Below are 26,011 nucleotides of genomic sequence, written 5' to 3'. Positions count from 1 at the left end.
CTGTGCGGAGCTATGCACACGTGTGCCTGCTATAAAATGTCTGGACTTTCGTCATCTACGCAGAACTCTCGTGAGCATCCAGAAACCACTAATCATCAACCTAAGCCTGGCCGCACCATGCGTCCTAAGATCAGCACGAAACCCTCTCGAGTGACACGTGGAAACGTGACAACAAAACAAAACAGAACTGTTATCGCGCTGTGGAGAACATTTCGTTGATTGCTGTAACATTAATGCACAATCATCTCTACAAACAAGGCAGGATGAGGACAAATAAGAAACGGTACAAAACCAGACACGGAAAAGAGAAAGAGCATTAGCACACCCATTCAACACAGCTCAGCCCCTGGACAGTGCGAGAGCTGTCACTTTGAGAGATTTGTTTTCTAACACTGGGCTTAAAGACCCCCCACTGCTTATCAATGGTTGGCTTCATTATCACTCATTTGCTTGTTTCTTATTGGTCAGCTGCCTAGAGCATTCTTCCTGTTCACGTTTGTCCCTTGCATGGATGTATTACTTGTGTCCTTCCAATACTCATTTTTGTAGATGCTACGTTTTTCTTTTGATTTAAGCAGTCTATTAATGTGTGTCTTTTTTCAGCTGGTTCGCTCTTGTAGTTCTCCACACACTTGTTCCTACCCTCTCCGTTTGCTTGTCCCCCGCCACCATCCCCTTCTTCATTGTCAGTGTTGGCCCTAACCTCCCTCTGTTGGTTGTCTGTGTTTGCTTGCCCCCACCTTCCCTCCCTTGTCCGTGTTGGCTTGCCCCTACCTTCCCTCCCTTGTCCGTGTTGGCTTGCCCCACACTCCCTTCATTCATTGTCAGCATTGGCTTGCATCCACCCTCTCTTCAACCTTCCCTTCTCCCACATCTGTCCGTGCTAGATTGCCTAGTACACCCTCCTTCCCTCCCTCCATTTGTTGCCAGGTTGGTTTGCCCCCACATTCCCTCCCTTAGTTTGTTGTCTGTGTTAGCTTGCCTTCACCTTCCATCCTTCTGTTGTCCATGGTGCCCCGACTCCTCCCTTCTTTTAAACAAGCATTTGCAATGCAATAGGTCTCGCATTAGGAAAGTTTGAGCTATTGGTATTGTAAATGACACATTTTTAGGTTTCGCCTATTATCATTCGCTTGCGAATGTAATAGGCGAAAATTCAAGTGCTCCATCGACTCGTCAAACCACTGCGGTTTTTCCACAGTGCATGTGAGTCACGTGACCACAAAAGCGGGTCACGTGACCACACAAGCATGCGCATCTCCCCAGGCTCTCCCGCCCCCATCCGGCTTCCCTCCGTGCATCTCCCTAATCCCACACTTCCCCTCCCCTCGCTCACATTCCCGCCCCCCACCACCAGGCTCTTTTCTAAACATCTTCGCACAATCAATATGTGCCATTGCTTACACGTCAGCCATGCTTGAAACGTTAACACCATCACGTCTCCAGATAAGGAAACAAAATTGAATGTGCACAAATTATTTTTGCAATGTACACACTCCAATGTCAATGAAATTAAAAGTACCACCGAATTCAGTAAAGGTAAGGTCCGGTAGTTTAGGTATTGGGTTTGTCGAACACTGACCATTTAAGCATTCTATCCAAAAATAGAAAAGCAGTTGTCATTGACAAACTGAAAGAAAAAACACCAAGCGTGTTCTCATTTCAATGTACGAGATCACGCTTTCCTTTCCTAAAATGGCCGCCACACTCGTGGCGTTTCTCTTTCCGAAATATGGTCTAATTTCACCCACGAGCGGTCACTCTAGAATTTAGTGACAGTCGCCTGTAACTCGATGAACGCGAGCGTAACAAAAATAACATAGAGCTGTAGCGTGAGTTTATACATTTCAGTATGACCTCTAAACGTAAACATTAAGTTCACATCACTACAAACCTACCTACTTCATTGTTGAAGGCGGAGACTACCATCAACGGGCACCCTTTCCCTAAAAATGCGGCTATGGGATTAGAAACTGAACGAGCATTAAAGTGGCCGTTCAACCCCCTTTTAGCAACTTTATAGAGCAAAATGGCCTTGCTCACCAAACGCGATCAAACCTTTTAAGATGTTGAGGGTGTTTATCAAAAACAGTAACGAAATTATGGATTTCCAGAGAATTCGTGACGATTCTTGCAAAAATATATTATTATTTAAGCGATATTCTAAATCTTATCACTTGAACAATATGTATGCGAGGTTGATATCTGTTACCAGTGAATGCCTATTTTTTGTTACTTTGAATTTGCTAAACCTGATTTTTGCTCGAGCTTTCTCTTTTAAGATGGCCTCATTACCGGAGCCCTGTAGAGGGCAGATCCGCCAACTAGGCCAATAAGTCCTTCTTCTGTTGTTATCGCTGCTTCCTACGGTGAGAGAGCAGGGCATCGGCTGCTTGGTGCTGCGCCATAGCCGACCGGTATACACCAAAGAGCGAGTTGTCTATACATGTGCTTGCGTAAAGCAGGCTTAGTAGGGCCTTTAGTATCCTCCTCTGCTTCCTAAATGGCCCGTGGAGTCCACTGTAAGTCTAGGCAGAGCTCGCAGGGCAGTTCTTGACGCGCTTTGACCTCGCGAGATCGCATTTGGAAAGTTGGAGCTATTGGTTTTGTAAATGACATTTTATATTTATATATTGTTATTGACAATGCCAATAACGATATATAAATATAAAATGTCATTTACAAAACCAATAGCTCCAACTTTCCAAATGCGAAACCTATTGGCAACGCCAGTGCTTGTTTATTTATGTGTTGGTTTTGAAAATAGTGAATGTAATAGCTTTGTCATTTACAATGCCAATAGTTTTAACTTTTGCAAATGTGACACCTATAGCATTTGTAATGCAATATGGGGCACATGCATCAAGCATTTTTGGAGTCGCAAACGGTGCGATTCCTTAAAATCGGCCGTTTGCGATTCCAAAAATGCTTTTTGGAATGCATCAAGCATTTTTAGAAATCGCAACATTTTTGCGATTTCTAAAAATGCGATTGCTTTTAAGAAATCGCAAATTTGCGATTTCTTAAAAGCAATGCATGATTACTTTCATAATTGCGAATTCGCAATTAGGGTGCCAAATTTACAGAGTGGTTGAACCACTCGGTAAATTTGCAAAAAGTGTTAAAAACGCTGCAAAAGCATTTTTTACACATTCATGTTACGGACACACATGTCCTTAGGACATGTGTGTGTGCAACATGATGCGAAAACAACATTTCATGGGTGCAGGGGGAGGGGGGGTCATTTGAACCCCCCTCTCCACCCTTGAAATGCAATCAGGATTTGCGATTAGCAAAGTGCGAATTCGCAATTCCCATTCATTCCTATGGGCATTTTAGCCCATAGGAATGAATGGGAATTGCGAATTCGCACTTTGCTAATCGCATAATATTTGAGAATCGGTAAAAATTGCGATTTTTACCGATTCTCAAATATTTTGAGAAAATGTACATGCATCCCATTTTGCATTTCCTAATTTGCGATTCCCTAAAAATCGCAAATTAGGAAGTGCAAAATGAAACAATGATGCATGTGGGCCATGTGTTGTATTTACGTGACTTAGATGTATTGATATTACAAATAGCAATAGCCTTAAAACATTTTAATAATTAATACTTAAATAAAAGTTATTGTAATTTATAATGACAATAGCTTAAACTTTTGTAAATAACTTTTGTGAAGATTCTGTTCATTGTATTTTATTGTGACCAAAATCCAGGAACAGAAGTGAAATATTAACATCTTTTTGTGACATTTGTAATAAAGCTTGAAACATTGAGAGAACATTTTTAAACCAGTTGTTGTTGAATGGTTGCACAGATTGATTCTGTGGTGGCGCTGAGTGATGTTTTGGTGGCAACGAGTGATGCTGTGACGTTCAATGATGCTGTGGTAGCGCATAGTGATGTTGTGGTGCCCCTGAGTGATGCTGTGGTGGTGCTGAGTGATACTGTGGTGATGCGATAGATAGAGTGAGTGCGATAGAGGGAGGGTGATAGATAGACCGATCGATAGATAGAGTGATGGCGATGGAGTGAGGGCGATAGATAGACAGATAGAGTGTATTTATGTTGCATTGAGAAGAGTGTAAGTATGAGGTGTGTAATTATATGGCACTGAGTGGTATTATGTGGAGTGTATTTACGTTGCATTGAGAAGAGTGTAATTATGTGGCGTGTAATTATGTGGCACTGAGTGGTATTTGGAGTGTATGTAGCATTGAGTGCAGTGTAATTATGTATCAGTTAATTATATGGCACTGAGTGGTACTGTTTGGAGTGTATGTTGCATTGAGTGCAGTGTAAATATGTAGCATATAATTATGTGGCACTGAGTGGTATTGTGTGGAGTGTGTGTTGCATTCAGTAGAGTGTAATTGTGTGGCGTGTAATTATCTGGCACTGAGTGGTATTTGGAGTGTATGTTGAATTGAGTGCAGTGTAATTATGTGGCATGGAGCGGGATTTGGAGTGTATGTTACTTTGAATGCAGAGTAATTATGTGGCGTGTAGTTATGTGGCACTGAGTTGTATTTGGAGTGTATGTTGCATTGAGTGCAGTGTAATTATGGTGCATATAATTATGTGGCACTGAGTGGTATTGTGTGGAGTGTAGGTTGTATTCAGTCGAGTGTAATTGTGTGGCGTGTAATTATGTGGCACTGAGTGGTATTTGGAGTGTATGTTGCATTGAGTGCAGTGTAATTATGTGGGGTTGTGTGTGTGTGTTTGTGAGGTGTTTGTGGGTGTGTGTGTGTGTGTGTGGGGGTGGGGGGGTGGGGTATGTGTGTGGGGGGGGTATGTGGTTGTGGGGTATGTCTGTGTGTGGGTGTGTGTGGGGGGGTTGTGTGTGTGGGGGTTGTGGGTCATTATCTCAAGAAAAAAACAGATGTAAGTGAATTTGTGAACATTAGTCGAAACAGTAAACAACACTGCGAAAAATACAAGCATGAAAAATGTGGACTCTATGAAGTTGCATAAAAAGAACAAGATAGCTACATTCCCTAAATGTGTAGTAATTGTGGCTGCTAGCAAATGAGGTCTGTTGACGGATGGATTGCCTCCTGTTACTTCGCCTTATGATGAGCAGGCATGGAGAGCAACGTGCAGCAGAGCAACAGGCCAGAGGTTGGGGAGAAGAATTTTTGAAAAATCTAAAGAAAGCCAAGGACGAAGAAGCACTGGGCAGGAGGAAGGAGCAACAGAGAGAAGGTCTGGGCGAGTGGAATAAAATGAATGCAGCACACGAAGAAGAGAAAGCAAATGGGGTGAGGGGAGCAACATGGAGTGCTCAAGGTGAGGGGTGCAGGACTTTAGTGGAAAGAAAGCTGCACACGAGCCCTTGTGTTTAGCAAACATGAAAAACTCCCTACACACGAAACATTAAAACAGCTTTCTTTAAAACTGTATTTATTTGTTTTCTTTCCTTTTTTTAATAAATTTATTTAATGGCAGCATCTGCTTTACGGAGCTGTCTAAACAGCAGCCCAGGCTGCACTGACCCATGGAACTTCAGGAAAGCTGAGCGCCACTATGAGGGTAGACAGCCCATGCTGTAACCTGTCGGCAATGGAAAACAAGCTGCCTTTGAAAAAGGACAGTCAGCTCTGGGAGGGGGGCTGATTGACGAGCAGATGGGACTGTTTATGATCTGCGGAGCGCGAATAGTGGCTGGTGGGAAATGCCTTGCTTTGTGGGAGGGGTAGGGGTAGTGGGGCGTGCATGAAGTAGCTGGTGGTTTGAAGTCTGATGCCGAGGCATAGACAAATGGTGTGCGATGTGCACGAGGGAGAGTGGGGGAGTGTGGGGGGGTTGTGTGTGTGTGTGGGGTTGTGGGTCATTCTCTCAAGAAACAAGAACTCAAATATGAGGGCTGTTCAAGCGCCTTTTTAGAAAGGTATGAGTTGTAGGTGGCACTACACAAACATGCAAATACTGGCGGCTCCTCGGCAAGCGCCTCATTGTACTTCTAATGGCAAGAGTTACCAGTGTCAGGAGTGTTAATGCAGGCCCTTGGGATGGGGGGCCAGGACAGGCAGAGCTCTGTGGCCTGGGGGTGGCAGTTCTGCGGAGTGGCAATGAGAGAGGCGTGATGGGATACGGGCTGAGCCTCTCCGTAGGAAGAACGTCAAGGGGAGACCTTAAAAAGAGACCGCCAGGAGCAACGGTAGAGAAATCGGGGAGACACGGAGAGAAAAGAAGAGTGCAGGGCGGTGAGAGGAGCGGTGAGAGGAGGTAACTCGGGAGAAAGAGGATAGGACAGAGGTAAGGGACAGAGAGAAGAAGAGAATGGAAATGACGAAAATAGATAAACCGGAGAAAGAAAACAGTGAGACGGAAAGTACAGTGAAAAGAGTGAGGCAGGGTAAAGTAGGAGAAAGGGTGGAATCGAGAGAGAAAGAAAAAGATGTCAAGGCAGGGGGAAGGGGGAGAGAAAGTTATGAGCTGTATGTGGCACTATAAGAACATGCAAATACTGGCGGCTTCTCGCCAAGCGGCTCATTTGGGGCTTTGCATTCAACTAGACGCTATACAAAAATAGACAAGAAGTAAAAGCCAGATGTAAAGTTTCATACATTATTTTAACTGTAACTAACTAAAGGATGAAAGGGTCCTGTAACAGCGATGCCCTTCTGACACTGAATTGCTTTACAAAGCTAAAAGGCTGCACGTGTACTTCTAATGGCAAGAGTTACCAGTGTCAGGAGTGTTAATGCAGGCCCTTGGGATGGGGGGGCAGGACAGGCAGAGCTCTGTGGCCCGGGGGGTGGCAGTTCTGCGGGGTGGCAATGAGAGAGGCGTGATGGGGTACGGGCTGAGCCTCTCCGGAGGAAGGACGTCCAGGGGAGACCTTAAAAAGAGACCGCCAGGAGCAAAGGTAGAGAAACCGGGGAGACACGGAGAGAACAGAAGAGTGCAGGGCGGGGAGGGGAGAGCGGTGAGAGGAGGGGAGACCGGATAACTCGGGAGAAAGAGGATAGGACAGAGGTAAGGGAAAGAGAGAAGAAGAGAATGGAAATGGCGAAAATAGATAAACGGCAGAAAGAAAAAAGTGAGACAGAAAGTAGAGTGAAAAGAGTGAGGCAGGGTAAAGTAGGCGAAATGGTAGAATCGAGAGAAAAAAAAGAGATGCCAAGGAAGGGGGAGATAAAAGATGTGAAACAGAGGGAGAGGAGAGATAAAATGGAAGAGAAACTGCAGCAGAAAAGACGGGAAAAAAGAGAAAGGTGGAGCTATGAAGGCCGTGGCACACCGGGAGGGAAATAAGTTCATGTATTTAATAAAAAGCGAGCGAGGGAAGGGGCGAGGGAAACAAGGAAGAGAAGAACGTGAGAGGTGGGGGACAAAGGGACAGCGGAAAGCAGACTCTCTGCATTGCTGTGGCGGGGGCTGGGCGGGGGAGCGGCAGCCTTTGAAGTCTGATGCGAGGCACAGACAAATGGTGGTGTGAGTTGGTTGACAATGGCGTGCACGCGCATAGCTCACATGAACTGTGCGCAATCCGCAAGTTTGGTAGTGTTTTTGAACTGCCTACTAAAATCTCGCCTATCTATCCCTGCGGGATCGAATAGTTGAGACCTAAAAAGGCGCTCCTACACAGTCACCACTGACCGCATCATATTGCAAGTTTCATCCCCCGTGCTACCGCCCCCACCCTCAGTGTTGCCTCCCACCACCTCTTCCTCCAACAATATAAAAAAGTGCTATGACGAGGCACCACTGGCCATGCCACAGCACTTTTTTTTGTGAACTCTCAGCCATGCTTTACAGCAGCTCTGCTCCTGCACAGTATAGCTAAAAAGCTTTCACAAAGCAATACTTTAGCAAGCAGAGACCTATTGGCTTTTGCCAATGCTTGGTTGAGAAGGTACCACACCAGCCATATGATAATAAGCAACACAACAACTGATAGCAATGGACCGGAATGCACATGTGTGACCCTGTGCAGATGGGAAGGATACCTGCAGGTGTCTCTGCACAAAATAGCACCTTCTACTAGGAAAGAACTAACAAAATGCATTACACTGAACATAGGGCACACATCCAACATAGATCAGTTACTCTATATACGACCCCATTATGAGATCAGGTATAATTGCGTCAATGCCATTAACCGGAATTATAAGACCTGCAGATCTGTTTAATTCATCTGAAGATTTCGACAGCTAAAAACTCACAGTGAAAATAACATAACTAGGAGAATTGAATCCAAAATTAAGGACAGCCCTGGTAATGCCCGATTTCTTAAGGGATTCAACCTGGAATTATTGCTCATTCGGCAGACAAACAGTTAACAGGACATCCTGTATCCTTAAATCTAGGGAACGGGAGAGTTTAGGCAGGAGGCTGAATTAACACTCCCACATCTGGGGCACAATATAGCCCATAGTTGCATATCAATGAGGTTACATCACTACTAATCATAATAACAACCACTCCCTCTTACAGAATACAATAAACATAACAAAATTGACAAACAGCACCATATTCTTTACACACATTGTGCCACTTCACAACAACGGAAAATAATCATAATCGACACATTGTTAGCCTGGGCAAAGTAATGCTATGGCCCCTAACAAGACACCATTTCCCACTATCCTAAAAAAAAATACCTCAAGCCAACCAGGTAATGACTGCTGAAAACACACACACACACATATCGAAACACCTATAACTGCCATAACTAGTGTGACAAAACATCTCCATGAAAGCAGCATATTACTCCCACACTACTACTGATCCAACCAGAAATCAGACTTCAGTCTGTGAGTAAATACTCTGGGGCTGACATTTTTTAACATTTACTCTTCAAAGTGACGGAATACTACTTGCTCTATATAAGAATCCACCCATTCCACTTGATGCATTCAGGGAGGTGACAAATTATGTTAATATTGTTATTTCATTTGTGATAATATTACCTCTGATTATGCCACAACTCTTGTTATGAAAAGGTTCTGGTTCTAGCAAGACTCTGATTAGACCACCATTTTGCATTATACCAGATTAAGAACATACCACAGTATAGGTTCAGTTTATAAACAAACTTTTGAATATGTACTGTTCGGGACCGCTTTCGGATCACAGCAGGGCTCTGAATATGCCAGCACTTTCATTATGCTGAAGTCCCAATTGGAGCAGAGTTCTTATACATCATTCTTCTAATTGTACTATTGCTCTCTCACCTAAGTGTTCGAGGAAGCACTTATTAATTACTTTGGCAAATTCACTTATTATATTTATAGGCCAAAGCTTAGGTGGCCAAAGAGGATTAAGACAGTCTGAACTTCTTCACTTGATCACATTGTGTATATCTGGGGCAAACCACTTTAAGTCCCTATGCATAAATCCCCTTTGCCATTCGTATGAGCAACACCAAATGCGAGATCAATGACTGAGAAGATGTGGGACACAAAATGTGCGGTTCCACAATAGTACTGTATACAAGTCATAAGTGCTGAGATTATGGCACATCATGAAGATAATGGTTTATTTTTTTCTATTAAATTAAGAATTCAACACTGCTATGTAAATTAATGGTTTACAATTTAGAAACGAGATAAATGCTTCAAACTGTGGTCAGAGTCAAAATATTGTAGGCCTGTTTCCCAAAGCTATTTGCTCGAGTAAGGTTGACTTACACGTGCAAATGTTTGGTTTACACTAATAAAAAGATTTATTTACATGAAGATTTTTGTGTGAAGAAATAGACTCACAGGGTCTGGAAGCAGGTGGGAAGTGGGGCTCTAATTCTGAACTGCACAGCAAGTTTTTGCACACCCGTACACTTACATGTTTAGGGGCATTCAACAACTCCTCTCCAACACACACCCATCCTTCAAGAGGGTGGTTATTTAATATTGAGAAAGACAGGAGTAAAACATTCTCCAGAGTGGTAGGGGATCACCACCTCCCAAAAAATATGGTGGTGGTGTGAGGAAAGGAACTCCACCATGGCCAGTCCCAAGCCCAGCTGCAAAAGGAAGAGGGTTATGCGTGAGGCTAGCTACCTCACCACACAAAATAAATCATCCTAACTACAGAAATGTCAACCAAAAGACATCACAGCCTTGAGGAAAGAGAAATCTCCTTCACGGAGCACTATAAAACCTTGTGGTGAAAGCCAGAGATACCTGGAAGCCACAAAGCAGATCCACCTGCTTTCGACCAAGACAATCACCATCAGAACATGGAATGTGAGGACCATATATGAGACAGGCAAGACAGCCCAAGTTGCAAGGGAGATGATAAAATACAACCATGCCTTGCTTGGCATCAGCATGATCATATAGAGACACAGTCCAGACAGAAAAGACTGGCTCCAGGAGGAATTCTGCTGTATTCTGGACACAAGGATGAGAACGCCCCACATATTCAGGGAGTAGCATGGATGCTAATGCCAGCATCCAAGAGAATTCTGATTGGATGGGAAGCCCAGTGTCCCAGAATCATCACAGCGACCTTCTACACAAAGAAAAAGAGGATCAACATGAAGGTTATCTAGTGCTATGCACCTACAAATGACAGCAAAGAAGAGGAAAAATAACTATTTTACAACAGACTCCCATCCATCCAAGAGAAATACCCGAGAGAGACATCACGATACGGATGGAGGACCTAGATGCCAAGACTGGAAGCAACAACACTGGGTACAAAGAAGTCAATGGCAACCATGGTCTTGGCAACATAAACAAGAATGGTGAAAGGCTAGCAGATCTCTGTGCCCTGAACAGTCTGGTGGTAGGTATTCCCACATAAATGAAAACACAAGGCAACATGGGTGTCACCAGACCATTTAACAGATAACAGATTGACCATGTTTGAATTGCCAAGAAGTTCCAGAGGTCCCTGCAGGATGTGTAAGTGGTGAGAGGAGCGGACGTGGCGTCAGACCATAACCTGGTCATGGCCAGGCTAAAGATAAAGCTGAAGAAAGCATGGATGAATTCAACAAACCGATGCCAGTGATAGAACACCACCCTCCTCAAAAATGCACAGAAATGGAGTGAATCCTCAGTCACCCTAAGTAACAAGTTTCAGGTCTTGCAAAAACTAGAGTATGACAGAGACCCATTACAAAGTCAACAGGAGAATATCAAAGAAACAGTGACATCAATCTGCCAGGAGGTACTAGATCACAAGCAACACTAGAATAATAGAATAAAGAATGGATCTACACAGAGACTCTCCGTAAAATCCAAGAGAGAAAGGAAAAGAAATGTGCAGTCAACACCAGCTAAATAAGAGCCAAAAATACAAAGCTCAAGGAGAATACACAGAAACCACCAACATGGAGGCAAAGAGAAGCTTAATAGCAGACAAGAGAAGATTCATCAATGGTCTTGCCACAGAAGCCCAGGAAGCAGAAAGCCATGGAAACCTAAATGAACTCTACCACATAACAAGGAAACTCTCTGGCTGATACAGCAAGCCAGAAAGACATGTTAAAGACAAAGCTGGGAAGACAATCATGAGTAACAAAGGCCAACAAAGAAGATGGGTAAAGCACTTTGAAGAACTGCTAAACCAGCCTGGGCCGCAGTCTCCACTAGACATAAGTCAGCTGTAAAGGACTTGCCAATCGACTGCTGCAGACCAACCAAGGAAGAAATACATGAAGCCATCAAACATCTGAGAAATGGGAAGGCAGCAGGACTCTACAACAAAGGTGCTGTCAGATTGGAAGGAGGGATATCTCATCAAGATCCACAAGAAATGTGGCCTGAGTAACTGTGCAAACTTCAGAGGGATAACTCTTCTATCAATCCCAGACAAAGTGTTCAACAGAGTCATCCTGAACTGAATGAACAAGATGACACTCAGTTGGAAGATCAGGAAGCTGGCTTTCGCAAAGATAGATCCTGCACAGGCCAGATTGCAACACTGTGCATCATCATTAAGCAGTCGATGGAATAGACCTCCCCCTCTATGTCAACTTCATCATCTATGAGAAGGCATTCGACAGCATAGACAGAGAGATCCTTTGCCAATAATGCGTGCCAGATAAACTCATAAGCATCATCAAGAACTCTTACGGGGGAATGCACTGCAAGATAGTACATGGAGGACAACTCACAAAGCCTTCCAAGTGATGACCGGAGACGGCCAGGGTTGTTTGCTCTTGCCTTTTCTCTACTGGCCATAGGCTGGACCATGAAGACATCCACAGCAAAGAGAAGAAAAGGGATTTAGTGGACACATCAGATGCAGCTCGATGACCTGGACGTATCTGATGACCTGGCCCTACTCTCCCATACCCATCTGCAAATGCAAGAGAAGATTGACATGGTGACACCCACATCAGAACAACTTGGCCTCAACCAACATTCACAGGGGAAAACCCAAGATCTTGAGGTCTTAAGCAGCCAGCACATCTGCAGTCACTCTTGCAGGCAATGCACTGGAAGAGGTTGAGGCCTTCACCTACTTGTGCAGTTCCATAGGCAGTGTCAAGGGGCAGCCTTAAGTCAGTTAAAGATGATCTGCCGCTCCAAAGACCTAATAATGCAAACCAAGGTCAGGCTTTTTTGGCGGAGGAGGCTTCGTGCGGTGTGGATATACGGCCCCAAACTGCGGTCTGTATAGGGGGGCTGACTGTGGAACAACCTCAACATATATAAAGGACCCCTCACGTACATTGAAACTATGGTGTAAAACATGCCAGCTGATCGTTGAAGCCCTAAGCCTCCCCCTAACTACAACCTTCTGTGAATAAGCCGTAAATCTTCACAGAAAGTTAATAAGTTCCTCAAACTTTAAAAGAAAGCTACCTACTGGCGGCATAGGACGTCCTGCCCCCTGAAACGCACTGAAGACGTTTTTTGGTGACTCTATTGCTGTGTGATGTGATTGATCCCTTGGTTTCTGCACAGTCATGATGAAAATGGTCCTGATGAAGGCGGTTTAAGCTGCCGAAACGCGCGTAGACCTGCGACGGGAGCCTTAAGTGACATCTTGGCCCAACTCTTTTTAGCGTTGTCATCTTGCTAAAATAGCAATTCAGTTCCTTTTCACCATCCTAGTTTGGAGTTTGAGTGTGGTATGATTGTTAGCACGTGAGTGTGTTGAGAGACATGGGTGTTACCAAGGGTTATTATTAAATAATTTTGTATGTTGTACATAATTTTTTTGTTGTAGATATTCATGATTTAACTGTACTTGTCCTGAAATTTTTGATATGAATTGAAAAATGTATGTCTTGTGAATTCTGATTGATAACAGAACTCATATGAATTGAAAGATAAAAAGAGAAAAATAAATTTTTACACGTTTTGAATAAATTCAGTTTTTTTCTATCTTTTGTCACCTGATTAGATATTTATAAACTTAGTTGCATAATTGAATTAGTAGGCCACCGCAGGAACGTTTTCACATTAGAATTGTTGCTTGTTCCCCTCTGTTCCTGGGCCACAACTTATTTTTTTGAGGGGGTCCCTTCTTACATGTTGCAGGCTTTTTTGTAACACCAATGTAAAATCAGTCCTTCTATGTGGAGCGGAAACTTGGAGGGCAACAGTGACCACCATCAACAAAATCCAGATCACCAATGGCTGCCTGAGGAAAATCCTCCAAATCCGCTGGCCAAACACCATTAGCAAAAAACGACCTATGGCAGTAGACTTCCCAACTCCCTGCTCATGAAGAAATCATGAAAAGACGCTGTGGACTGATAGGTCACACCCGCTGCAAGCCCGCATCAAACATCATCACGCAAGACCTGACCTGGCACCCTCAAGGGAAAAGGAATGCCAAGAAATACCTGGAGCCATGGCCTCGAGGCTGACTGAAAGGAGATGGGTCACACCTGGAGTCAGATTGAAAGAAAAGCCCTGGACAGAGGTGGCTAGAGAGTCCTGGTTTATGGCGTTTTATCCCAGGATGGGTATTAGGCATAAATAAGTAGGAGGGGGAAGGAGTTTTTCCAGTGAGAGAAGTATTTTCCCACAGAATAAAAAAGAAAATAATTTTAGCATGTCAATTAGCATTTACTCTACAGGTTTTCACATGAGCAGATTTGCAATGGTATATTTGCTTCTGCTAATGGTATTTTTGCTTATGTCAAAATCGAATTCACAGTATTATTTGACCGTGTTACAAGAAATTTGACCTGTCTGTACATTCAAATTGTATGTATACTTTGATTTAGGGTATACCACCTGGTAACATCCTGGCCTTATTATGAGAAGAAGCATTACATTTGTATGACAAAAATGTTTATGTATTCCAGGGTTTTAATGTGAAATAAATATTTTCTTTCATCTGTTATTTGATGGAAAACTTTGCTCATGAATTGTAGTGTTAAAAGGATAGATAAATGAAATATCCATTTTAGGCTAATTGATGATTTTTAATATTTTAATTCATTGAAAAAGTTTATGTACTGGTTTTTGCTTATATTGTTATGTCTTATAAACCGAATAAAGCATTTTAAACTGAAACTGAAACTGAGAATTCACAGTGCCTGGCCCCATTTCTCCCTAACAAAGGTTTTGTGATTAATCGTTCAATTGCACATAATCTCCGCACCTTGTTTGCGGACATGCACGGTGTGGACCCAAGTGTAGCAGAGAGTGGCATAGGTGAGATTGACTTCGAATTAATGGATGAGGAGTGATAGAAGAAAGAAAGACTTGTATTTATTATAATATATTTTTGTATCGTTTTAGAAGTGCCTACAATATATGTATATAAGATGTTTGATAGTCTATATGAGTACGTATTAGAAATAAATCTGATAAATATATGTGGCAACCTATTGTCTAATGCAGAAGCTCCATCCATTGTCAAAGATTAGATCTCTTTTCTAAAATAAGATATTTCCGCTTCATGATATCACAGGCAGGTGTTTTCCCTTTTTAGGGTCATTTAGGTTTCTCTTTCTCCCCGGTAACTGGCCTATATTTTTCTCGGGGACCCTCTTTTGTTCTACCAGTGAGATATCTGGGCCTGCTAAGCGAAGACATGGACAAACTATGGCAGGCCAACTATGGTAGGGCAATATCCTGGCTGGAAGAGAGAATTCCGACCTGGAATCGCCAGCCTCTCTTGTTAACTGGACGACTGGCAATCTCAAAGATGGTTGTGCTACCTAAATTCTAGTATCTTTTTAAATCTCCCCTTGCCGCTAACTTAGCAATTTTTAAACGTCAGAGGTCAAACATGATCTCACTGGCCTGGGAAGGAAAACAGCCCAGAATAGTGTGGGAAATCCTCATGCTGCCCTTGAGCTAGGACGGCCTCAACGCACCCATTACATTATATGCACTATGGGCCCAGGCCCAGTATCTACATTTGTAGTTATATCCAGTCAAATTCCAGCCGCAATTTTCAGTGGAGGCGGGTCTGACTTCACCGGTCCCGCTATCCACTGCACTCTGCCAAACTTACAGACCCACACGTACAGCAGCAGACACAGTTGAGAGTGTAAGGTGAGTGTGTGATGGACTGTGACGACGTGCATCTCTTGACTGCATATTGGCTCCCTCTATAGCTACAGAGTGCAACCCTTCGGTGCCTGCACTGTTGGACAATGGAATGTGAACCCGGGCTCATAACAAACACCTATTTACATTCGCTGATCTGTACCCAGACGGACAGTTCATACCAACACCAGCGCCAACTGACATCCCAATGCTCACAATGATGGATATGATTCTCTATACCCAACTCCGAGCCACGTGCCGTTCACGTCACCCTACTTTGCCTGCACCCCCTGCAACCCTACACGCTGCAAGCTCATCACTATACTCTATACGGTAATGCAGGACAAAGCAACTGTATGTACCCCCGTAGCGCATGCCCAATGGAGATTAGACACAGAACCCCCATAGCCGCTGAACAAATTGTCATTCTGCTGTGCACAAAGCGCAGCTTTATCTCCTAATTATAGATTGCACCTTATACACTAAGTTTCTCCATAGACTATATCACACTCCCCTACAACTGCAGTGCATGGGGCTGAGAAAGGAGGCAAGATGTGTTAGATGTTTGGCACCTCAGGCCTCTTTTCTACATTTGGCCCGGGAATGTCCAAAAATCGAAGACTACTGGTGTGAGGTACATTCTATACTTCAGCAACTCACTGGGCATCAGATTCCTTTAACTCCATTGGTTAGTCTCCTTGGCTATGTCAAAGATCTGCCACTGACCCTCCGTCGCCCAACTGCATTGTTTTTGATACTAGCTAAGCTCCAACTAACTAAACACTGGGGGAGAAGAGCGGTCCCTCAAGCGATATTATGATGCTTTTGATATTAGCTAATGCAAAAACAACAGTTGATGGACAGAATGCAGAACAATGTCATACATTCACCCCAGTACAGAGATCTAGGCCTAAATCCATAGTTTTTTTGCTCACCATGCCATTCCAGTTTGAACCCAGCCATATGCAAATCAGTCTTGACCCTGTGCCTCATGAGAACAGTCCAGCCCGAACTGCCAAGCCAGGTCCTCCCTGGACTGGAAACAAGCATCCTAGGACCGGTTTTGGGGTTTCACCCCTCTTCAGCCAGGATAGCTTGATTCCAGTGGCATGGAGACCACAGGACCCACGTCTGGGCATACCGGTACCACTCGGGTGGCAAATGCAAAAACAACAGTTGATGGACAGAATGCAGAACAATGTCATATATTCACCACAGTACAGAGATCTGGGACTAAATCCATCGCTTTTTTGCTCACCATGCCATTCCAGTTTGAACCCGAATTCCGTCCATCATTTGTTTGCTGTAACACTTTTCGCCCTAAGTGGGATGGGTATGCCCATTCATGGGTCCTTGCTCACTGTGCCCCTGGATTCAAGCTAGCCTGGCTGAAGAAGTTTGACATACCCTGAAACCGGTCCCAGGATGCTTGTTTCCGGTCCAGGGAGGACCTGGCCTGGCAGTTCGGTCTGGACTGTTCCCATGAGGCACAGGGTTAAGACTGATTTGCATATGGCTGGGTCCAAACTGGGGTGGCGTAGTGGGCAAAAGAACAATGGATTTAACCCAGATCTTTTGACTGGGGGAGAATGTTTGCATTGTCAGCATTCTGTCCATCATTTGTTTGCTGTAACACTTTTCGCCCTAAGTGGGATGGGTATGCCCATTCGTGGGTCCCTTCTCACTGTGCCCCTGGATTCCAGCTAGCCTGGCTTAAGAAGGGTGACATACCCTGAAACCAGACCCAGGATGCTTGTTTCCGGTCCATGGAGGACCTGGCCTGGCAGTTTGGTCTGGACTGTTCCCATGAGGCACAGGGTCAAGACTGATTTGCATATGGCTGGGTCCAAACTGGGGAGGCGTAGTGGGCAAAAGAACAATGGATTTAACCCAGATCTTTTGACTGAGGGAGAATGTTTGCATTGTCAGCATTCCGTCCATCATTTGTTTACTGTAACACTTTGATATTAGTTAAGCGCCAACTAGCTGAACACTGGGGGAGGAGAGCGGTCCCTCAAGCCATATTATGGTTACAAGACGCTATGTACTGTCAAGAACAATTGGCCAACTACTGGGAGCTCATGCCTATACCAGTCCATCCGAAGGACATTTGGGAACCACTCTTAATGTACCTGAGATCTCGAGAATCACCCCCACCCTAAAAACAGGTCGCTCTGAACTGAGTACCCCATGTTTGAACTGCAGACAATGTCATATAATGTGTGGCGATTCAGAAAAGGGGGTGGTGATGAACAGAGTGTCTGAATTAAGCAGACCACTCTTACCCAGTCCAAAGATCAGGGCTTGATCCATCACCGTTATTTATCTCACTGCACCATCCCAGCTCAGAACCTGGCTATATGCAAATCAGTCTGTCCCTGGCCCAGTGCATCATGGGAACAGGGCAGATTAAACTACCAAGCCAATTCTTCACCAGAAAGGAGACAAGCTTCCGCGGACCGGTTTCTGGCATTTCAGCAGTCGTCGGCCCGGCTTGCTTGAATCCTGATGGTGCAATGAGCAAGGGACTCATGTCTGAGTATACCCTGCCACACCTATAGTGGCCAAAAACGATTCAGAAAAGGTGGTGGTGATGAACAGAGTGTCTGAATTAAGCAGACCACTCTTACCCAGTCCAAAGATCAGGGTTTGATCCATCACCGTTATTTATCTCACTGCACCATCCCAGCTCAGAACCTGGCTATATGCAAATCAGTCTGTCCCTGGCCCAGTGCATCATGGGAACAGGGCAGACTAAACTACCAAGCCAATTCTTCACCAGAAAGGAGACAAGCTACCGGGGACCGGTTTCTGGCATTTCAGCCGTCTTCGGCCCGGCTTGCTTGAATCCTGATGGTGCAGTGAGAAAGGGACTCATGTCTGAGTATACCCTGCCACACCTATAGTGGCCAAAAACGATTCAGAAAAGGGGGTGGTGATGAACAGAGTGTCTGAATTAAGCAGACCACTCTTACCCAGTCCAAAGATCAGGGCTTGATCCATCACCGTTATTTATCTCACTGCACCCCCCTTTTCTGAATCATTTTTTCCACCATAAGCGTGGAAGGGTATACTCAGATGTGAGTCCCTTGCTCATTGCACCATCAGGATTCAAGCAAGCCGGGCCGACGACGGCTGAAATGCCAGAAACCGGTCCCCGGAAGCTTGTCTCCTTCCCAGTATAAGAATTGGCTTGGTAGTTTGGTTTGCCCTGTTCCCATCATGCACTGGGACAGGAACAGACTAATTTGCATGTAGCCAGGTTCTGAGCTGGGATGGTGCAGTGAGCTAAAAAACGGTGATGGATCAAGCCCTGATCTTTGGACTGGGTAAGAGTGGTCTGCTTAATTCAAACACTCTGTTCATCACCACCCCCTTTTCTGAATCATTTTTTCCACCATAAGCGTGGAAGGGTATACTCAGATGTGAGTCCCTTGCTCATTGCACCATCAGGATTCAAGCAAGCCGGGCCGATGACGGCTGAAATGCCAGAAACCGGTCCCCGGAAGCTTGTTTCCTTCCCAGTATAAGAATTGGCTTGGTAGTTTGGTTTGCCCTGTTCCCATCATGCACTGGGACAGGAGCAGACTAATTTCCATGTAGCCAGGTTCTGAGCTGGGATGGTGCAGTGAGCTAAAAAATGGTGATGGATCAAGCCCTGATCTTTGGACTGGGTAAGAGTGGTCTGCTTAATTCAGACACTCTGTTCATCACCACCCCCTTTTCTGAATCATTTTGTCCACCATAAGCGTGGAAGGGTATACTCAGATGTGAGTCCCTTGCTCATTGCACCATCAGGATTCAAGCAAGCCGGGCCGACGACTGCTGAAATGCCAGCAACCGGCCCCCGGAAGCTTGTTTCCTTCCCAGTATAAGAATTGGCTTGGTAGTTTGGTTTGCCCTGTTCCCATCATGCACTGGGACAGGAACAGACTAATTTGCATGTAGCCAGGTTCTGAGCTGGGATGGTGCAGTGAGCTAAAAAACGGTGATGGATCAAGCCCTGATCTTTGGACTGGGTAAGAGTGGTCTGCTTAATTCAGACACTCTGTTCATCACCACCCCCTTTTCTGAATCATATAGTGTGTGGCAGCAGTATAAAGTAGCCCTAACTTACACCTCTAAAATACTATGCAGGATGTTCAAGATGCATATGGTCCTCTAACCTGATTGTCATACTTGAGACTTTTTGATTGTCAATCATGATTGTGCTGCTATTGTGCACAGTTTTGCATCCAACTTGATGTAACTCTCGGTCACGTCAATTAATTGTGCCGTATACGTTCTGCCCCTCCCTCCCCCTCTACTTGCCTCCCAGCAATGCTAAAGCAATGTCATTTGCAGTGTATGTTGCTTAAATGTCAATAACGTTTTTTTTATGGAATTCACAGTAGTTTACTAAGAGTATGGTTTCCAAGTACACTTCTGTAACATCTTGCGAATTCTTGAAATTCATAAATCTGCACCAATGCAAAATCATAAAACTGTGATGTCATTTTGCGACTTTCTTTAAGAATGGCCTAAAAAACAAGAGAAACCAAAATGTCCACGTGAACTTAGGTATCTAATGTAGAAACTGAATTGGGCATTCACATGGAAATCATTTGTTGAACACAATGTAATGTCACAGGAACTCTGTGCAGATTCGATTTTACATGAAACAATGTGTATTGAAACAGACAATTATTCTGTAAAGACCTACCCCCATATTCATCAAGAACACATTTTGCGATTCTTTAATAGCGAAAAATACCGATTCGGTATTAAGGAATTGCAAAATGGAATGCATAGAGAAATCACTAAAAAAATAGCGATTTCTTAATATTCCTTAATTGCGACTCGCAAATTGCGACTCGCAATTAAGGAATACCTCCCCATTCATTCCTTTGGGCCTAGAGGCCCATAGGAATGAATGGGAAGACAATCTCAATTTGCGAATCGCAATTAGCGATTCGCAAATTGAGATTGCGATTTCAAGTGTGCAGGGGTGTCCAAAGGACACCCTGTTGCACCCCTGAAATTGATTTGTGCACATATGTTACGCACACACATGCCCTTAGGGCGATTTTTGCATTTGGGATGTTGCATCCCAAATGCAAAAATACTGGTTGCAAAGGGGCAGATTCTGAGAATCTGCCCCTTTGCGAGCGGATTTTGGTTTGATGAATCTGGCCCTAAATCTCTGTTCAAAGTCAAATGACAACCAGTGTCTCATTATCCCATTTTATTCAGCCGAATCGAAGTTTATTTCAAACCAAACAATATAATGATATAACATTCGCAATGAAGTGAGTAATGACAAGATTTCCAAGAACATCCCAACTTCTTCAGGGCTGGCACATCGGTGTGTGGGTATGCATCCATATAATCAATATTAGGTATATTTGGCGGGGGGTTCACGCTACCAGTACACAAGGAGTACTCTTCCTACTGGGAAGTCTTGCCGGATATCCGACTCTGGCTATCTTTTGACCTCTACTGGATTTTTGTCAAATATACCTAATATCAATGACATGGATGCATACCCACACACCAATGTGCCAGCCCTGAAGAAGTTGACGTGGTACTGACCCATTGACTAAACACGTGTTGGCGGATTAGCTTCAAGACGATTATATTAACTGCCATTCGTTTGGAAAATTGGATTGGATTGTTTTTCCTTTCGAATAAGAACTGGCAAAGATACTCACTACAAGCCTAATGTGAAGACTTGGATTTTCAATTCAATTTTATTTGAATATGATTTTGGAACTCCGTGGAGATCCACATATTACAATAATACAAATTAAACATAATAAAATAACACCACATGTTATCAACCTATTTAACAGTGATATGCCATTCGTCTAATACAATTCTAAGAAACATTTAAAAAAGTTAAAAATTCTGTTACAGAAAATTTCATTCGGGGGACAGATGATTGCATTAATCAAAGATTTAGCATTTAAAATACCAAATTGGATACATACGGGCTTTACCCACTGCCGACGCTGCGTCATTAGAGCTGGGCAAACTATCAAGACATGTAGGGAGTCTTGGACTGAGCTGTCACAAAAGTTACATATATTGGTAGTGCCGTACCATTTAGCTAGCAGCTTATTCAATGGAAGTATGTCATGCCTAAGGAGTAGCCAGAAGCGGCGCAAGCCATGGGGCATATTCCAAGTGACGTAGGGTTGTAATTGTTTTACCATACAAGAATCAACAGCTTGGTTTGTCCCCCTTTTTTGTAAGGTCAGGGTACGATCCCTTTCATAGCTCAACTTCCAGGTGGCATGCTTTAATGTGAGCTTTAGTTGTTGAGTAGAAAGGGCTAGGAGGGAAACTTCCTCCAGATTCAAGAGTTTGAGGGCCTTCCTATAATTCCTTATAAGCAAAGAGTACTCTTTTAATGGGCCCATCAACTCTTTTTTAATTAGGGATCTTAATGATGCCGGCTTTCCCTTGATCAGACATATTACCCAGCGAATGACTCCTGCCAGAGCCTGTGCCCAGCTGCTTCTTAGCCCGAGTTCCAGACGAAGAGCTGCAGTGCTACAGCTATTATTAGCTGATATTAAGCTTCTCAAGAGGGATCCCTCAACTGTATCTAAGAAGCCCCATTCAGCTAATTCAATAAACTCTATACCATAAAGCAAAGTTGGGGGGATTTTTGCCCGGAATGCCTCCAATAGGTAATCAAAGTGCCTTTTACCAGTCGACTTATATAGTGCTCTTAAGCCATTTCCCTGTGTTTTTGCCTTGTGGGTGCTATTTTCAATATGTGATTTATTGCTTAGATTGCTGTTCACAACCTTGCCCAGGAATACGTAGGATACTACTCTTTCTAATTTCTTTCCTCCCAATTCCCAGCTGATGTTTTCTAATCTTAGTTTTTTCCTCCCCTCCATACACATTACCTTACTTTTAGAGATGTTTATTTTCAGGTAATGCTCTTCGGAAAATGCATGTAATAATTGGAGACGATTGTCAAGTCCCTTTGGGGTGAGGTCTAAGATCAATATGTCATCCGCATACATTAGGCAAGAGATGTATGAGTCTCCTAAGCGAGGGGCAATACCGTCACCTGCAGATATTATACGGGGAAGGTCACTTACATATAGGGAAAATAACAGGGGGGCAAGGAGGCAACCCTGTTTGAGGCCATTTGCAGATGGTATGAGCTGGGATAGGCCTCTTTCCCCCCCCCAATAATACTCTACACCATGTGTTGTCGTGTAGGTCTTGAACCAATCCTAAAAGACCATGCGGCATGCCAAGATCGTGTAGCTTTCTCCACAGTAGCTGTCGGTCGACCTTATCGAAAGCCGTGGAGAAATCTATGAATGCCACATAGACTCTCCCCTTTCTGGCTCCGATATATTTATCTGTTATCACCTGGAGGGCTGCCAGGTTATCCAGGGTACCGTGGTTTTTCCTAAAGCCTGTCTGCTCAAGTGGAAGAACAGCCGAGTGCTCCACCCAGATATTTATCCGCTTGAGCAGACACCTTGTGAAGACTTTGCCGACTGCATCTAGTAATGCAATCTGGCGATAATTCTGGGGAGATACACGGTCACCTTTTTTAAACAACGGTACCAGGATGCTTCCCTTCCAAGAGGGTAACACCTTACCTCTTGATAGACAAATGTTAAAAACTGGACAGAGAAGCTTGCACCATTTAGCCCTGTTCTGTTTCAATACATTGATGGGCACCTCATCCGGGCCCATTGCCCCGGAAAAACGCATTTCACTAATTGCCAAATCTATGTCCTTTTCTGTGAATGGTTCTAATGGTACCCTCGTATCTATTTGCCATGTTTGAGGATTCGCTTCGTTGTTACTAGCGTAGAGGTTGATGACAAACTCCCTCCATATTTGTTCCTCAATGGCAATGGGGGCAGGACTTGTTCTCATTCCGCACCCTTCACCTATGAGGGACCAAAATTGCCTCATTTCCCCGTGGATAGCTGCTTCTCTTAGTTTTACCCATATAGAATCCTCCTTTTCTTTGCGTAATCTAGTCAATAACCTTCTCCTTTTCCTTTTTAACTTAGTTATTTTTTGTGCTGTATCCGGTAATCTATTCAGATATTGAGCCCTAACTAGTTTGTTTATTTCTACATTTAGAGATCTCAAAGGGCTGGGGGAAATCCTAATAGTTTTTTTCTTATTGAGTGTTTTTGTCTCTGCTACCACTGAATTCATAAAAACGCAGAAGTTTTCGATTTCAAAACCATTCCAGGACGGAAGATCGGAGATTGCTGCGTCCAGCATTACCTCCAAGTTTCGATGCGCCTTCGCGTTCCAAAAACACCTTCCTGTTTTGGAATGGAAATTTGTTTGGTCATTGTTCAGTGACCATTGATCACAACTTGGGGGCTTTATATTTAACCAAACGGAGGGAATTTTATGATCACTTAGTGGGGTATTAATTACCTTAAGATCCTTCAGCAGCACAAATGAGTGAAACCCCGTTATTACGTAATCTAAAATCGATTTCCCTTTATATGAGTTGTGTGTGAAATTAGCCGGGGAATCTGATGGGAGTCTCCCATTAACTATGAGCCCGTCTATTTCTATTAACTCCTTTAGAATTATTTTACCCCGTTTATTTGTTTTTATGCTTTCAGGGAATATTGCCCGGGGAATACAGAGTGTTTCCTCTCTCGATTTATCACTGAATAAGTTTAAACTTAGATTGGAAATCTTACTATTTAGATCCCCTACTAGAATTATGTCTGACATCGGATCTTTCTCCCTGATAGCCTGGACATGCAAGAAAACCTTTTTAAGTATTGTATTAAAGCCTGTTTCTGGAGGAATATAAGCATTAATCAGGACCAGACGGTTGGTAGTTTTAGACTTATCTAGCCCAAGTATAGTTACTGCTTGGAACAGATTACTGGGGTCCAGACAATGTTCATAGTTCCAATTTATTTTATTTGATAAAAGGCAGGCTATCCCCCCACTCGCATGACCTTTTTTGTTCAAGATAGCCCTGCCTTCTAAGACATAGTAGTCCTTCCCTAGTTGGATTTTATCAGGGCACCATGTCTCTTGGAGACATATTATGTTTTGCTCCAGAGATAAAAGAAAAGCCAGTTTCTCTGGACTATTTTTTATGCCCGCTGCATTCCAAGAAATTATGGAAAGTTTTGTGCTAAAGATCCTGATTATTTAAGTGATTGTTTGAGGTTTTTTCTGCCAAGACTCGGGGGAGCCAATTCCATTGGGCACTTTCGATTCCTGAGATTGAATGGTAAGATAGCGGAGGAGGGGCAAGATAGGACACCATACGGGAGTCCTTAGACTTACATATTTTTAGCTCTGTTAGTTCCCCAGGTTTATTTATACGCCCTGTGGCTGCATGCAACAGGGAGAATGGGGGTTTCTGGGAGGGTTTGGAAGAAACCTTATTTTGACCTGAATGACCCAAAACCGGAATGACGTCTATCCCTCTGCTCTGTAAATCTTCTGAACGTTGTAGAATAAGGTTGGCTACTAACTTAGAGTAGAACCTCACCCTAGTTGTCATCCCCACTTCTGATTGTAATATTTGTACTCTATCTAAGTCAGCCGATTGTATCAATTTCAAGTTGGCCGATTCTTGAAAGTATTTGAGTAAGAGGGATCTGTTCAAAATACATTCGGTATTGAACAGGGGACAGAATTCCACCCATAGAGTATCTATACCTTTTTCTTTAGACTCAGCTGGTGTAATTCCTTTTGCTACTATTCCCGAGAAAGATGGCGCCAAGGGATTGAGTGTTGCGCCCGCTTTGCTTGAGGGTTTATGATCTTGACCCAAAAATGTGGGAGTGTTGGACCCTGTTATGTCCCTAGCAACGAAAGCTTGTTGGGAGGTTATATTTGGGTCTACTTTTAATAAGAGGGGGGGAGCGGGACTCAGGGATATTGCGGGCATGATCACAGATAGGGGTGCGAAATTTCCCATGTTATTCTTGGGTTCAGTATTATTCTCCTTTTCAGCTACCGCCTGAATGTAGGGAACCCCATTATTTGAGGATGAATTAAGGTGTTTTCTAAAGAGGATTTTCCTCCGCCTATTTTTTTCTATCCGTCTCAGCAATTTTCTTTTGTTTTTTCCCTTCTTCTTTAAATCCCGTAACTTCCCTTTGTTGCCGTTTTCTTCTGAAGCCTCCCCCACTTCTATATCTCCCTCACCCAATTGCTTCTTAAAGATTGGAAAAAGGTCGGTCCCTAGTTTTGGGGGGGGGGTTTCAGAGGGATGTACTTCTATAACGTTGACACTTAGATTTCCTTCTTCAATTACTTCAATCACAGTTTTATTGCTTTTGGACTGCTGATCTTTTATATCTTCCCCATTTAGTGCTGGAGGAGAAGAGGGCTGCACTTGGACTATATCCTTCTCTTTCTGAGTGGCCAATAGGACCTTTAGAATCTTGGTCACTGTGTCCAAGACACAATCGGATCCCCCCACAAATTTTTCCAAAAGTTGTAGTATGGATGACAATAAATGTTCTAATGAAAGTAGGGAGTCAGAGATAGGATTGTCTTTTCCCTGACATTGTAGTGCCTCCATCCCAGTCAAATTTAGATTAGGACTAATGGAAAAATTTGAA

Source organism: Lissotriton vulgaris, chromosome 3_1, assembly GCF_964263255.1.
Source record: "Lissotriton vulgaris chromosome 3_1, aLisVul1.2, whole genome shotgun sequence".
Lineage (NCBI taxonomy): Eukaryota > Metazoa > Chordata > Amphibia > Caudata > Salamandridae > Lissotriton > Lissotriton vulgaris.
The sequence above is the reverse complement of the archived record's forward strand: the minus strand, read 5'-3'. Positions refer to the sequence as shown.